We start from the raw sequence: 13,601 nt of genomic DNA, 5'->3' as shown, positions 1-13,601 counted from the left end.
GGGCTGCACAGCAGGAGGTGAACAGTGGGTGGGCAAGAGAGCAAGCAAATCTTCATCTGTATTTACAGCCATTTCCCCATTGCTCGCATTATTGCCTGAGCTCTGCCTCCTATCAGATGAGCAGCAGCATTAGATTCTCATACGAGCACAAACCTTATTGTGAACTGTGCATGCAAGGGATCTAGGTTGCATGCTCCTTATGAGAATCCAGTGCCTGATGATTTGTCACTGTCTCCCATCACCCCCAGATGGGACTCGCTAGTTGCAAGAAAACAAGCTCAGGGCTCCTACGGATTTTACATTATGGTAAGTTGTATAATTATTGCATTACATATTATAATGTAATAATAATAGAAGTAAATTGCACAATAAATGCAATGTGCTTGAATCATCCTGAAACCATCCCCCAGCCCTGACACCTGGGTCTGTAAAAAAATTGTCTTTCGCGGGCTGGGCGCGGTGGCTCACGCCTGTAATCCCAGCACTTTGGGAGGCCGAGGCGGGTGGATCACGAGGTCAAGAGATCGAGACCATCCTGGTCAACATGGTGAAACCCCGTCTCTAGTAAAAATACAAAAAAATTAGCTGGGCATGGTGGCGCGTGCCTGTAATCCCAGCTACTCAGGAGGCTGAGGCAGGAGAATTGCCTGAACCCAGGAGGCGGAGGTTGCGGTGAGCCGAGATCGCGCCATTGCACTCCAGCCTGGGTAACAAGAGTGAAACTCCGTCTCAAAAAAAAAAAAAAAAAAAAAATTGTCTTTCATGAAATCTGTCCCTGGTGCCAAAATGGTTGGGGACCACTGCTATAAAGCATTTCTGAGATAAAGGAAATCCAAAATAAGTAGAGATACATACCATGTTCATTAGTCAGAAGGCTCAATATTGTCTCCAAATTTATCTGTAGAATCAACACAATCTCAATCAAAATCCCAACAGGGTTTGTTATAGAAATTGATAAACAGATTCGAAAGTTCATAAGAAAACACAAAGATCCAGTGTATAGCCAAAAAATCTTTGAAAAAGAAGAACAAAGTTGGAGGACTAACACTATGAGATTTCAAGACTTATAAAGCTACAGTCATCAAGAAAATGTGATATTGGTATCAAGATGGACAAATAGGTCAACTGGACAGAACAGAGTCCAGAAACAGGCCCATTCCTACATGGGCAATTGATTTTCAAGAAGGCAATTCGGTGGAGAAAGGATAGTCTTTTCAACAAATGATGCTAAAAAAAAATTGCATATCCACATGCAAACCAGCAAAACTTTTTAACAAATACTTCATATCCATATAAAAATTAACTCAAAGTGGCTCATAGGCCTAAATATAAAATCTGAAATGATAATGCTTCTAGAGAAAAATATAGTAGAAAAGAAACCTGTGTGACCTTGGATTAGGCAAAGACTTCTAAGATCCAATACCAACACATAATCCACACAAGCAAAAACTAATAAATAGAAATTAATCAGAATTTAAAACTTTTGCTCTTCAAAAGACACTTTTAAAAGAATAAAATTACAATCCACAGAGAAACAGAAAACATTTGGCAATCATCTATCTGATAAAGGTCTGGTATCCAGCATATATTTTTAAAATGCTAAAAATTCAGGAATAACAGAAAGTAAAAATGGACAAAAGACTTGAATACATACTTCACCAGACATATGGACGGCAAATAAGAAAAGATGTTCAACATTATTAATCATTAGGGAAATGCAAATCAAAAAAACAATGAGGTACTACTATACAGACATTAGATTAGCTACAATTTAAAAGACAGACCGTATCAAGGGTAATAAGCATGTAAAGGTACTGGAACTCTCCAAGACTCCTGGCAAAAATGGAAAAATATACAACTACTTCAAAAAACAGTTTGGAGGCCAGGGGTGGTGGCACACGCCTATAATCTCAGCACTTTGGGAGGCCAAGGTGGGTAGATCACCTGAGATCAGGAGTTCGAGACCAGCCTGACCAATATGGTGAAACCCCATCTCTACTAAAAATTAAAAAAAATTAGCCAGGCATGGTGGAAAGCACCTGTAGTCTCATTTACTCACGAGGCTGAGACAGGAGAATCACTTGAACCCAGGATGTAGAGTTGCAGTGAGCTGAGATTGCACCACTCCACTCCAACCTGGGTGACAGAGCGAGACCCTGTCTCAAACAAACAAAAAACGGTTTGGGAAGAAAAAAATGAACAAACTGAAAAATTAAGAACTCTTCTTAGATGTGTCAGAGAAGTGAAGTCACAGGGCAAATCACTGTCCCCAAAATTACACAGACTCATAACTTACTGGAGCAGAAACCTCTGTGGCAACTTGTACCAGGGTAGAAAACTCTAAACTGTAATTGGAATGCTGGAGGCTCAATGTCAATGGATAAAAACTCTTGACGTCTCAGGACACAGTAATGCCAGTTACTTGAGAGGCTGAAGTGGGAGGATTGCTTAAGCTCAGGAGTTTGAATCCAGCCTGGGCAACATAACAAGATCCCACTTCTAAAACATAATGAACTTTTTAAAAAATGCCTTTTAAAGTGCTAGACGTCCCAGTCAAAGTGGATGAGGGGGGTGGGCCGGAGAGCCTACACCTGTGTGAATTTTATCTCCAGGATTTCCATGAGGTTCTCGCAGTGAATATCAAAAAGTATACTCTCAGACTTCTGGCAGGGAGAGTGGCAAAGTAGCCATGAGCCTGACCTACTGGGGTTTTACCAGAGCCTAACAACCTGGGGGAAGGGTAATACTCAACTGCAGTCTGCTCTAGCCATCCACATGGGGGAAGGGAAATAACTGACTCCAGTCCCCTCCAGACATCCTGTTCTACCTAGGATAGGGGTAGGGGAGGGGAGGAACTGAAGGTACTTCACAGTCCAGAGGCACAGGCTCACTAAAGACTGAGACCTAATCAGAGGACTAGAGAAGATTTCTCTGCCCCCACACCTTACCACCACATCACTAAAGGCCCACTTGCCACAATTCCTTCAATTTATTTATTTATTTTAATTTTTGAGATGAAGTCTCATTTTGTCACCCAGGCTGGAGTGCAATGGCGAGCTCTCGGCTCACTGCAACCTCCGCCTCCTGGTTCCAGTGATTCTCCTGCCTCTGCCTGCCAAGTAGCTGAGATTACAGGCACGTGCCACGATGCCTGGCTAATTTTTTGTACTTTTAGTAGAGACAGGGTTTCACCATGTTGGCCAGCCTGGTCTCAAACTCCTAACCTCAAGTGATCTGCCCACCGTGGCCTCCCAAAGTGCTGGGATTACAGGCGTGTGCCACCGTGCCTGGCCCACAGTTCCTTTTACCCAGTACATCATGTCTGGTCTTCAACAAAATATTACAAGGTATGCTAAAAGTCAAAAAACACAGTTTGAAAAGACAAAGCATCAGAATCAGACTCAGATATGGCAGAGAAGTTGGAATTATCAGACTAGAAATTTAAAACAAACAACCATAATTAATATGCTATTAGTTATAATGGAAAAATTAGACAATATGCAAGAATAGATGGATAATGTAAGAAGAAAGACGGAAATTCTAAGAAAAACTCAAAAAGAAATGCTAGCAATCAAAAACACTATTTTGATGAAAAGCGTCAAACTATAATATTTGAAGAGATTTATTCTGAGCCAAATATGACCAATGACCCATGACACAGCCCTCAGGAGATCCTGAGAACATATGCCCAAGATGGTTGAGGCACAGCCTAGTTTTATACACTTTAAGGAGATATAAGACATCAATCAAATACATGTAAGATACACACTGGTTCGGCCTGAAAAGACAGGACGACTCGAAGGGCAGGGGCTTCCAGGTCATAGGCAGACTTTAAAATTTTCTGATTGACAATTGGTTCAAAGTTATTATCTCAAGATCTTGAATGAATAGAAAGGAATGTCTGGGTTGCAACCATAAGGTATTGTGGAGACCAAAGTTTTATCACGTAGATGAAGCCTCCAGGTAGCAGGCTTCAGAGAGAATAGATTGTATACATTTCTCATCAGACTTAAAGAGTCTGTTCTATCAGTAATCCCAAAAGAGAGGAGGGTATAATGAGGTATGTCTGACTCTCACACCTCATCATGACCTGAACTAGTCCCTCAGGTTAGTCCCTCAGGGATACCCTTGCTGAGAGGAGGGGTCCATTCACATGAGGTGAGGGGCTCTGAATTTTATTTTTGGTTTACAACTGTAACAGAAATGAAGAATACTTTTAATGGGGTAGTAAACTGGACATGGATAAGAATCTCAGATCTAAGATAAAAGTTTGTTCAAAATAATAGCAACAATGTATTTGATTATGTATGGTTTTACACTTATATATGCTTGTGTGTAAGTGAAATGAATGACAGCAATGATACAAGAGAAGGGGGAAGGAGCACTTGACTACTGGTGAAGCTAGTACAGTGTTATCGGAAAGTGAACTTATGATATGCTTTCACTTTGTGTCCCCACCCAAATCTTATGTTGACATACCTGGGGATATGCCAATAGAAACTTCCAAAACCAAAATGCAAAGAGAAAAAAGACTGAAAACGAAAAATGGAACAGAACATCTAAAAACTGGGAAAACTACAAAAAGCATAACAAGCACATAATAGGAATGCCAGAAGGAAAAGAAAGAGAGAAAAGAACAGCAGAAAAATTTGAGTAAGTAATGACTAAGAATTTCCCTAAATTAATGTCAGACACCAAATTACAGATCCAGGAAACTCAGAGAACAACAGACAGGATAAATGCCCGAAACAAAACAAACCAAAACCAAATAAAACAACAACAAAAAACTCTACCTAGGCATTTCATATTCAAACTGTAAGAAATGAAAGCTAAAGAAAGTATCTTGAAAGAAGCTACAGGGAAATAAAATCTTACCCATAGAGAAGCAAAGGTAAGAATTACATCTGACTTCTCAGACACCATGCAAGCAAGAAAAGAGTACACTGAAATATTTAAAGTGTTGAGAGAAAAAGACTACCAATCTAAAATTCTATCCTTTGAAATTTTTCCTTCAAAAGTGAAGGAGAAATACTTTCTCAGAAAACATGGAAGGAGTTTGTTGTCAGTAGAGCTGACTTGCAAGAAATGTTAAAAGAAGCTCTCTTCAAAGAGAAAGGAATTATCTAGGTAAGAAACTTAGATCTACATAAGGCAAGATAGAGCATTAGAGAGGGAATGAATGACGGTAAGTAAAAACTTTTATTTATCTTATTCTTAAATGATCTAACATTAAATTTGTTCAAAATAATAGCAACAATGTATTTGATTGTGTATGGTTTTACATTTATGTATGCTTCTGTGTAAGTGAAATGAATGACAGCAATGATACAAGAGAAGGGGGAAGGAGCACTTGACTACTGGTGAAGCTAGTACAGTGTTATCGGAAAGTGAACTTATGATATGCTTTCGCTTTGTGTCCCCACCCAAATCTTATGTTGAATTATAATTCCCAGTGTTGGGAGATGAAACTGGTGGGAGGTAATTGCATCACGGGGGCGGATTTCCCTCATGCTGTTCTCGTGATAGTGAGTGAGCTCTCAGGAGATCTGATGGTTTGCAAGCATGTGGCACTTCCCGCCTTGCTCTCTCTCTTTCTTTCCTGCCACCCTGTGAAGAAGGTTCTTGCTTCCCGTTTACCTTCCGCCACAGCTGTAAATTTCCTGAAGCCTCCCAGTCATATTTCCTGTAAAGTCGGCGAAACTGTGAGACAATTAAACCTCTTTCCTTCATAAATGACCAAGTCTCAGGTAGTTATTCATAGCAGTGTGAGAACGAACTGAAACAATTTGGATTAGTTGTAAATGTATATTGCAAACTCTAGGGCAACCACTAAAAATGATGCCACTCGATGGCATCAAAAATATCAAATATCTAGGGAGAAAATCTAATGAAAGATGTAGAAAACCCCTAAAACAAAACAAAAAACTGATAGTTTCTTACAAAGTTTAAACATACACCTATCATATGATCAAGACATTCAACTCCTATGTGTTTACTCAAGAGAAAGCATACTTCCATTTGGGGGAGGGCAGTTGGAAGGGGGAAGGCAGGGTGATAGAATTGTTTTGTATCTTTATTGTGGTGGCAGTTACACAACTCTAGGAATGCATCACAATCAGAATTGTACACCAAAAAAGTGAATCTTATTGTATATGAGTTTAATTTAAATTAAAATCTTAGAAAAGGAGACCACATGTTCTTTGGATGGAAAACACATCTAAATTCACAAAAGCCTCCACCTCACCTGCCTTAATTCAGGTGAAAGGAAGAGACTCCCTACTAGTCTTGCAGATGGAAGATACAAGTACAAAGAATCTCGATGTGCACAAACACACACATACACACATATTTGTATGTGGATATGCATCTATATATATCCACACGCATATTTTTGCATTTGAATTACATGTACGACAAGGGAAGGTCTTTTTTTTATTAAGCAAATAATCTTTTTTTTTTTTACTTGTGATACTTTTTATTTTTATTTTTTATTATACTTTAAGTTCTGGGGTACATGTGCAGATCATGCAGGATTGTTACATAGGTATACACATGCCATGGTGGTTTGCTGCATTCATCCCCCGTCATCTACATATTTCTTCTAATGTTATCCCTTCCAAATCCCCCCCTCTTCTATTCCTCGCCTAGCCCCCCCCATTCCCCAACAGGCCCCGGTGCGTGATGTTCCCCTAAGGGGAGGTCTTTTAAGAAGAGATTCTTCCGGCCGGGCACGGTGGCTCACGCCTACAATCCCAGCACTTTGGGAGGCCGAGGCAGGTGGATCACAAGGTCAAGATATCGAGACCATACTGGTCAACATGGTGAAACCCCGTCTCTACTAAAAATACAAAAAAATTAGCTAGGCATGGTGGTGCACACCTGTAGTCCCAGCTACTTGGGAGGCTGAGGCAGGAGAATTGCCTGAACCCAGGAAGCGGAGGTTGCAGTGAGCCGAGATCGCACCATTGCACTCCAGCCTGGGTAACAAGAGCGAAACTCTGTCTCAAAAAAAAAAAAAGAAAGAAAGAAAGAAAGAAGAGATTCTTCCAAGATGTGGCACGAGATTTCTCTACCCTTGCCATTAAAAAACTGGAAAGCCATGACTTTGAGTCACTAAAGGATATCAAATTGTTCTCTGAATAACCAAAAATTAAATACTTTTCTTGAGTGCAGTACAGTTTCAGTATTTCATTTCCCTGCAATGCATTGGTGCATGTTGTTACAGTTAATATTGTTTTTTAACAAACAAACCTAAAAATCAACAGCTTAAAACACCCATTTTGCTATTTTCATGGTTTCTGAGGGTTAGCAATTCAGACAGAGTGCAGAAGAATGTCTGGGGCTTTAACTTGGAAGATTCTATAACTAGAGGCTTGAATTATGCATGACAAGGGCCATTAGCTGAGATACCAGCTTGGGCTCCCAGTCGAATTACCACACACATGTGGTTTCTCCATGTAGCCTGGGCTTCATCATAGCATAGTAGAGTCAAGGTGGCAGGACCTCTTACACACGCAGTAGCTCAGGCTCCAAAGGGAACTGTCACACCAGACAATGCACAACCCGCATCTTTTCTAACTTGGCCTCAGAAGTCATGCAGCATTACTTCTGTCATCTTCTATTGGTTACATGTGAGTCACAAGCCCATTCAAGATTCAAGGGGAGGTGCCAAGATCATACACTGGGGAAAGGAAAGTCTCATCTATAAATGGTGCTGGGGAAACTGGATATCCAGATACAAGAGAATGAAATGAGACCCCTATCTCTCACCATATGCAAAAATCAAATCAAAATGAATTAGACTTAAATCTAAGACCTCAAACCATGAAACTACTACAAGAAAACATTGGGAAACTCTCCAGGACATCAGTCTGGGCAAAGATTTCTTGGGTAATACCCCACAAGCACAGGTAACCAAAGCAAAAATGGACAAATGGGATCATATCAAGTTAAAAAGTGTCTGCACAACAAAGGAAACAATCAACAAAGTGAAGAGATAACCCACAGAATAGGAGAAAATATCTGCAAACTACCCATCTGACAAGGGATTAACAACCAGAATATACAAGGAGCTCAAACAACTCTATAGGAAAAAAAAAATCTAATGATATGATTTATAAATGAGCAAAAGATTTGAATACACATTTCTCAAAAGAAGACATACAAATGGCAAACAGGCATATGAAAGGATGCTCAACATCACTGATGATCAGATAAATGCAAATCAAAATTACAATGAGATATCATCTCACCCCAGCTAAAACCCAAGAGACAGGCAATAACAAATGCTAGAGAGGATGTGGATAAAAGGGAACCCTCGTACACTGTTGGTGGGAATGTAAATTAGTACAACCATTATGGAGAACAGTTTGGAGGTTCCTCAAAAAACTAAAAATAGAGCTATCATATAATACAGCATTCCACTGTTGGGTATATATACCCAAAAGAAAGGAAATCAGTATGTCGAAAAAATATCTGCACTCCTATGTTTGTTGCAGCACTGTTCACAATAGCCAATATTTGGAAGCAGACTAAGTGTCCATCAACAGATAAGTAAATAAAGAAAATGTGGTACTTACACACAATGGAGTATTATTCAGCCAGAAAAAAGAATGAGATTTGGTAATTATGTTAAGTGAAATAAGCCAGGCACAGAAAGACAAACATCGCATGTTCTCAATTATCTGTGGGATCTAAAAGTCAAAACAATCAAACCCCATGGAGATAGAGAGCAGAAGGATGCTTACCAGAGAATAGAAAGGGTAGGGGTTGAGAGGGGAGGGCAGCAGGTGGGGATGGCTAGTGGGAACAAAAAAAAAAAAACAGAATGAATGAATAAGGCCTAGTATTTGATAGCACAGCAGGGTGACTATAGTCAATAACAATTGCATACTTTAACTTTAGAGTGTCATTAGATTGTTTGTAATGCAAATGATAAATGCTTAAGGGGATACCTCATTTTCTATGATGTGATTATTATGCATTGCATGGCTTTATCAAAATATCTCAGGTATCCCATAAATACATACACCTACTATGTACCCATAAAAATAAAAAATTATAAATTTAAAAAGATTCAAGGGGAAATGACATAGCACCATCCCTCAGTGGAAGGGTCAAGTTCACATTACAGGTGAGCATGTTGGATGGGAGATACTGTTGAAGCAATCTTTGGAAAATATAATCTACTATATGCGTGGTACACAGTTTCCTTCAGTTAATAAGATCATTGGTATCTAGCATTCCTCAGTTAACTGGGACATTATTTTGTGAGAATACTTCAATTTTCAAGAAATACGAATGTATTACATAAGGAAACTATTGAAAACTGTTAAGATTTGAGAAAACATAAAAGGCCAGTATTTTAGCTTCCTATGCAAAGGAGAATTTGATATTTTTTGACCATTTGATATACTTTTGACTATTAATCAAAAGTATACCATAGAATAAGAAAAAAAAATTATGGGTAAGACGTCAGTAATTGAATAAGAATTTGAAAATTATGAAAACTCTTCCATTTCAAAATTACATTTTAAAGCTCTAGAATTATTTTTTCTTTAATATAAAATATGATGGCCCATAATATAAGAGTTTCAAATAAGCATTTTAAGAATTTAAGTAAGATGAACCTTGATCCCTATTTCACACCATATACAAAATTTAATTTGAGATAAGCCATAGACTTAAAAGCAAAAGCTAAAACCATAAAGCTATTAAAGGGAAACATAGGAGACTATCTAGGCGACTGAGCCAGCTGAAGACATCTTAAACAGATCACAAAAATCAACAACCATAAAAGACTGAAAATGTGGACTTGGAAATGTAAACTGATACAACCACTTGGGTAAAAGGTCTGGCAGTTTCTCAAAAAACTAAACATACACTTACTTTATGTATGACCCAGCAATTCCATTCCTAGGTATATAACCAAGAGAAATAAAAATGTTTACAAAAATATTTGTGTCAGGAATATTCAGACCAGGTTTTTTCATATTAGCCCCAAATAGAAAACAACCCAGGTATCCATCAGCAGGGGAATGAATCAACAAATGACGGTATATTCATACAATGGAATGCTACTCAGTAATATAAAGGAATTATTGATACATTCTATAATACAAATGAATCTCAAAATCATACTGAACAAAAGAAGCCACAAAAGAGTATACACTGTATAATTCCATTCATATGAAATTCTACAACAGGGAAAAACCACCTATAGTAAAAAAAAAAAAAAAAAAGAAAAAAAAAAGCACCTATAGTGGAAAAAAAAAAAATCAGAACAGTAGTTACTGCTTGAATGGGGGATGTGCACCGAAATTGACTGGGATGGAGCATGAGGGAACTTTCTGGAGTGATGGTAATGTTCTATGTATTAATAGGGATTTGGGTTGCACAAGCGTACATTTGTCAAAACTCAGTAAATATACAAAGTTTGTGCATTTTATTGAACATAAATTTTACATCAAAAGAAAAACTAAAACAGTAAGCATGCTAAAATATTTAGGGAGAAGTAACTGATGTCTGCGATTTTCTTTGAAATACACCAAAATTAAGATGGGTTAATAAATGGATATAAGGATGTATAAATGGAGATATGTGTGATAAAGCTAATAAAGTAAGAGGTTAATGGTATAATGGTAGATATATGGAGTGTCCACTGTTTAATCTTTCCAAATGTTCTGGACATTTTAAAATTTTCATAACATGTTAGAGAAAATGAATGGTAAGACTTGCTAATTTGATAGGAATTTGAAAATTATAAAAACTATTTCATCTCAAAACTTAACTTTAAACCTCTGAAACTTTGTAATTGCATAAACATAAAATATTGTGGCCCCTAAAATAAGAATTTTAAGTAAGCACATTACAATTACTTGACTGAAGTCAATAATCAGAGTAGGTAGAGTATCAACTACAACAACCTGTGCCCTGCTCTATGATTCTAAGCCTCTTGACTTGCTCAGAACATTCTACCAGCATCTACCATCAGCTCTTTCTGGAAACTGAAGCAAGAAATTTAAAAAAATGTTCAATAAGCTCTTTGCCCAGGCTTTTTTGTTTTGTTTAGGTTTTATTTTATTTAAATAAAATTTTTTAAAATAATTGCTTATTGTAAGAAAAAAAAAATCAAGGAATGAAGCATACTCTACTAATAGCTTGGTGTGTAGCCCACTAGCATTTCTTTAAAGGATATACATTCCTTGAAATATTTATATAAATATACATGCACACACAACTTTTACATTTTTGAAATAAGTAGGATATTAACATACTTCTGGATTTTGCTTTATCTACAAAACAGCACAACACAAATGTGGTAGCCACCATAGCTGTTCACCAAGATCTGGTTTCCCTCTTTCTTCTGAGCACAGGAGTGGTGTCTTGTGACTACTGTGACTAGTGCTAGTCAAAGTGATATGTATTTCTTTCCAGGTAAGAATTTGTTGTACTGACCATTCAAAATTCTCTTTCCTTTATGGATGTGACTGGCAACATTCAAGGTAGTGGCTATTCTGTTAGCTTCAGTCTCCAAGTAGCTACTATGAACAAAATTCCCCTGACAACCACAATAGATACATTAAGTCAGCAAACAATAAACCTTTGTTTATTTAATTCCCTGAGATTAAAGGGTTGTTGTTACTGCAACATTACTTAGCCAATCCTGACTGATACATCAAACATTTTTTCTGGTATACGTATGTGGTCTATCTCATTCTTTCTAATGGCTAAAAAATATTGTCTTAAATTAGTGCAATAGAATATATCTAACTATTTCCCTATTGTTGAGCATTTTATTTTTCCAAATGTTTACTAAAGTTTGCGGCAATAAATATTGTGCATGCACATAAACATATAGTTATCAATTCACCTGTCTAAATTTTTCCAAATAAAAAATTTCTACACATGCAATTACCAAGTAAAAGAATCTAAACATTAGACCCATTCTGTTGATTGACCTCCAAAATGCTGAACCAATTTAAACTCCTATCAATGGAAAATGAGAGTACCTGTTACTCCACATGTTCACCTGGAGTCGGTTATATTATTCTTTTTAAATGTTGCCAATATAGTAAGTGGAAATAATATTTCATTATTGTTTCAGCTTGTGTCATTATTGGGCATCTTTTCATAGGTTTAAAGACTATTTTTATTTCTTCTGTGAATTCTCTATTCCTGTCTTTGACCCATTTTTGTCTGTTGATTTTATACGAATTCTTAAGTACTTAATGTTAATCCCCTGGTTCTTGCACTGATTATAAATAGTTTCTCGCTTTTTTTTTTTTCCATCCGCCATCTCCAATGGAGACGCCACCAAAATGCAGATTTTTGTGAAAACCCTTATGGGGAAGACCATCACCCTCGAGGTTGAGCCTTCAGATACGATAGAAAATGTAAAGGCCAAGATCCAGGATAAGGAAGGAATTCCTTCTGATCAGCAAAGACTGATCTTTGCTAGCAAGCAACTGGAAGATGGATGTACTTTGTCTGACTACAACATTCAAAAGGAGTCTATTCTTCATCTTGTGTTGAGACTTCATGGTGTTGCTAAGAAAAGGAAGAAGTCCTACACCACTCCCGAGAAGAATAAGCACAAGAGAAAGTTTAAGCTGGTCGTCCTGAAATATTATAAGGTGGGTGAGAATGGCAAAATTAGTTGCTTTCATCAAGAGCACCCTTCTGAGAATGTGGTGCTGGAGTATTTATTGCAAGCCACTTTGACAGACGTTATTGTGGCAAATGTTATCTGACTTACTGCTTCAACAAACCAGAAGACAAGTAACTGTAAGAGTTAATAAAATACATGAACTAAATATATATATATATATATAGTTAAAGACTATTTGTATGTATGTGATCATATATATATATTTTATCTTAGTCTGTCCCTTGTCTTTTAAGTTTGTGGTATCTTTTGTATAGAGAGATATAAAATTTTTCTGTAGTCAATATAATCTTTCCTTTATGGCTTTTGGAAACTGTGCTCCACCACAAAATAAGCGTATAAAAGCATTTTCTAGTCAATTGTCACCAAAATCTTTATTAATAATCCATTCTTTCTCCACTGATTTGAAATGTTCTCCATACCCTATACAAAAGTTCATAAAAATGGGTTTTTTTATGGACTCGACACTGTATTTCACTGATATTTTTGTTTCTCTGCTAGAAAATGTTTTCAATGTATGTAAATCATATACCTTTCTAGTATCTACGTTTTAATATTTTCAACATTTTATTGTATATTCTTAATCCCTTATTCTTCTTGAAGAAGCTTCATAATCAATCAGTCAATTTATCTCCCCTAACCCTGTTAAACAAAATGAAATCTAACAACAGCAACAGCAGAAACCTACTGTGTAATTCTAATGGGAATTGCTTGAAATCTATAGATTAATTTGGAAAATTAGAATTTTCACAATATTGTCTTCCCATTCAGAGATATCATAAAGTTTAAAAAACTGCATTCATTTTAGTCTTAACGTTTCTTGTCCAATTTATTCCCAGATATTTCACTTTTGTTGCTACAGCAAATAGTATTCCCCTTTTCAGAACACTTCCTAAGTAGTTATTGCCGATATAAAGTAAAGCTATTGTTCTGT

The 13,601-nt window shown here is 37.1% G+C and overlaps 1 protein-coding gene and 1 pseudogene across 1 annotated transcript in view; one reads left to right on the top strand and one right to left on the bottom strand.

Moving 5' to 3' along the window:
- Positions 1-13,601, bottom strand: part of EFHC2 (EF-hand domain containing 2) — a 197,746-nt gene that overhangs the window by 61,087 nt on the left and 123,058 nt on the right. The window lies entirely within an intron of this gene.
- On the top strand, positions 12,321-12,784 carry LOC105714244 (ubiquitin-ribosomal protein eS31 fusion protein-like; annotated as a pseudogene).

Source organism: Aotus nancymaae, unplaced genomic scaffold, assembly GCF_030222135.1.
Source record: "Aotus nancymaae isolate 86718 unplaced genomic scaffold, 86718_ANA_hifiasm-v0.15.2.pri h1tg000058l, whole genome shotgun sequence".
Classification (NCBI taxonomy): domain Eukaryota; kingdom Metazoa; phylum Chordata; class Mammalia; order Primates; family Aotidae; genus Aotus; species Aotus nancymaae.
Note: the sequence above shows the minus strand (reverse complement) of the source record. Positions and strands in the feature narration are given on the sequence as shown.